Consider the following 3,742-nt stretch of genomic DNA (forward strand, 5'->3'; position numbering starts at 1 on the left):
CCCACATGGATTAGGACCATGGGGTAGTAATTGGTGGGCTGGATCATGGCCTGGATCATCCCCATCACGTCCTGACTCTGCTCTGGGCAGGCAGTAGACCTTGCGTGTTGAGGGGTCCTGGCGACAGATGGGGCCCTCTGTACCTCTCAGGATGGAATTGCCTATGACGATCACTCGATGCTTCTTCCTCCGGGACTGCTTAGCTCCAACAGCCTGTTTGGACCGTGGAGAGTGTGGAGTTGCCTCCTCTCTGGTTGCCTCCTCTCCTTCCTTCTCCAGTGTTTCCAGGGCCTTGTACCTGTTTTCCAGCCAGACTAGAGGAACTAGTACTGCTTTGCTGCGAGCAGCCCTGGTTCTGGAGGTGACAGTCTGCCACTCAGCAGTGGAGGACACCTCCCGGGGTGCTTCTTCCTTGGGTGCATGGCCCTGCAGGGAAAGGAAATAACCATCTATTTCATCCTCCGGCTCCCTGATTCCCCTTAGCCTGCTAACCTCCTCCTGGAGCTCCCTCACCTGCGCCTCCAGGGCCCTAAGGCAGGTGCCTGCAGGACAGATGTGGGGGCCCCCAATCCCTGCCCCCCTGGCCTTGCTGGGCTTCCCCCACAGGCTGGGGAGTGGGGGGATGCCAGCTCCCCCATGGGCTCTATCTGGGTGGAGGCCTCAGACAAGCCCCAGGTAGGCTGCGCCCCCTGGGCAGGTGCCCTAGCAGCACTTCGCATCGACACCATCATATGAATTGCTGTTTGTAGGTTAGTGCAGTGCCTTCACCCTACCATAGCAGGAGTCTCCCTCCTGGCCCTTCGTGCCTGTCCGCCGGCGCAAACACCAGCACGCTCTTACAGAGCAAGCCTGTTTGCGCACTCTGTTCTCACGGCACGGTTCAGGAACATGGCTCCCTACCAGCTCAGCTAAAAGGGATTTGGGGGGCTTCCCCTCTTGACTGGCTCAGGTGTCTGGTCCCTCTGCCCCACTTAACTTAGGGGGATCAGTTGATGCTGCCCCCACTGCTGGTTCCGCTGCTGCTACGTCCGCCTCCACCTTAGGTCAGGTAAGGGGGCACACGTGTGTGCAGAACGCACGTGTGCCTAATCCCTCCTCTCCTCCCTGCTCCTGGCTCCTGAGTGCTGGAGGCTACGTCAAACTGTGACTTTTAAAGGCCACGGTTTGGAATTCTCGCGCTGCCCCAACAGCCAATCAGGCACTCGGGTCTTCCCGGAAGTGCCTGCCATCAGTCCCAGCCCTTATGTTCCCCTGCTGCAGGGATCTGGTGCCTCTGGAGTCTGCTCCCAGAGGGTTAACCCCGGGGGTGCTCCCTAGCATGGGGGGACAGTCCCCCCTAGCCCACCCCCTGTTTGCATGCTCTGTTCACGTGGCGCAGCTCAGGGGCGTGGCTCCCTACTGGCTGAGCTAAAAGGGATCCGGGGGGCTTCACCTCTGGATCTGGCTCTGGTGTGTCCGGTCCCTCTACCCCACTTCCCTTAGGGGGATCAGCTGATGCTGCCCCCGCTGCTGCTGCGTCTGCCTCCACCTTCATAATACTTACAGCTTTCTGTTTGGGTCATATTTATTAATATGGCTTGTCAGCTGTTGATAGCTTTCAGCGAAAGAATGCTGATTAGAAGGCATAAGCAAACATATTCTCTACATCAGAGTCTTAAGATAAAAGAAAATGAATTGGTTCAGCTTTCCAGTGCACTATACAAACCCTGAACCTGGTGTTAACTAAATTGTACCATTTAAACAAAGATGAGTATGCTTTAAAGATGTAGTAAGTGGTTCTCAGACTTTTAGATGCAAGGCACCCCTTGCTAGACTCAGCAGTCCTCAGAAAATGCCACTTCCTGGTTCACGCATTTTTGACCATAGAAAAATGAGAGAGCAGTATTTCCATTGCAAAGAACTCAGAAAGAGAACAACAGATCAGAATGTTTCTAACATTATTAAGTCCTATTTGAAATCGCTAGGTTTATCTCATGAATCATATTTACACACTTAACAGTGCTAACACCCTGGGATACCCTTGAAAGGATGTCAAGGCACCCCAGTGCCATGGCACATAGATTGAGAATCATTGATGTAGTAGTGTCTGCAAGTTGCAACTGGGCAGGGCTTGTAAAAGTACAGGCCTTATTGCGTCAATAAATACTCCCTAAATAACTTAATGAGCAAAGGGAAAATTCTAAATGGGGCACATTGGTGCAGTGTGTATGTTCACCCCTATTGTACAGGTTGTTCTTCTTTTGTTTCCAAAGTGACTTTAAAGAATATAGAAAAAAAAGTCTAATTCTCTAATTGAACTCTTATGCTGGGTTGAACTCCCAATGGAAGAAATGGTTCTTCATGTAACACTATAAAGAATTTTTATTGCATATATTACTAAAACAGAATTTTTTTCTTACTGTAACCCATAAACCTCTTCTCTTTTGTCTCCTCACAAAGGTATTTAAAAGATCTAATTACTATAGATTGTATTAAACTTGATTAAAAGTTACATAGATAATAAAGTGACAACCTGAGCTTTAAATGGCACAAGAAAGCTCTCTATCAGGAACTGCAATTCTTTGCATTTTGATTGTATATTCTACAGCCATACTTGTTTATGATGTGTGTGAAAAAAGTAAGAGACAGTTACACAGGAATGCATTAGATGAACAAGTCCATAGAAGGATCAGCAAACATGTAATTCACCTTTAATACTGAATCACTGTTGTTCATATATTTTTATTCTGACCTTGTACACTCTGCATTTAAGAAATCCTTAATGGAAGAGAAATTGTACTTCACTAAGAATGGAGTCTATTATTATGTTTGCTGTTGTTTATTTTAAAAAACAAATATTAACTGGAGTTCTGCTGATTAAGAAAGAGGATTTGTAAAAAAATTACTGTAAACCATCCTTGAATGCATAATAACTTGCTTTATTCTCCTGGCCAAAATAAAGCTATAAATCACATGGAATGTTTAGGCAAAAATTGCTTCCTGTATACCTAATGCATGAAAGAGGCAAGGATTTCTTAGGGTGATATCTGTTATTGGACCAACTACGTAGTTGGGACAAAGTTCAACAAGCTTTCAAATGCAAAATATTCTCTCTCAGGTCTTCCCCTTTTATCTTTAGAATTTGGATTTTCTATTGTAAGCAGCAGATTTTGATATCTTCCATGGTACAGTAGAGTAAGAGTGATGTAGCCATGGTGGTCCAGAAATTATGCAAGAGGCAAGGATTTCTTAGGGTGATATTTTTTATTGGACCAACTTTTGTATTGGACGAACTAATATAAAGATGCAGGCTTTGTTCCTCTAAGGAAGGGCAAACCACAACAAATAAATTAATAAATAAAAAATCTAATGAAATCCTTATATTACAGAGATACCATTTCTTTGGAAGTATTCTAAAATACTCGTTGGACAGCACTCCTTGCTTTCCTCAGTTCCTGCCAAGTTCCACCTGAGGTATTCTTCTTGTGATTTAACATTAACAGTTTGTTTGGTCTTGATAAATAGAATCAACTGCAGGAGACTGGACCTCTGGGTCTAGGAGTCCCCTTTGAGCCCTCTGTTCAAAGGTCTCTGTTACTTCAAGTGGGGGAAAAACAACAGGCAAGGACTGTCACAGAGCAGAGTTTTGGGGGAGAAACAGAGGTAGTGTGGCAGAAAGCCACCTCTGTTTCTCCCCAAAAACTCTGCTCTGTGACAATTTGGTTAGTATGGGCCCTGCAGAGGGTACACACCTTACCCTATC

Source organism: Gavialis gangeticus, unplaced genomic scaffold, assembly GCF_001723915.1.
Source record: "Gavialis gangeticus isolate Ggan-Ray unplaced genomic scaffold, GavGan_comp1, whole genome shotgun sequence".
Classification (NCBI taxonomy): Eukaryota; Metazoa; Chordata; order Crocodylia; family Gavialidae; genus Gavialis; species Gavialis gangeticus.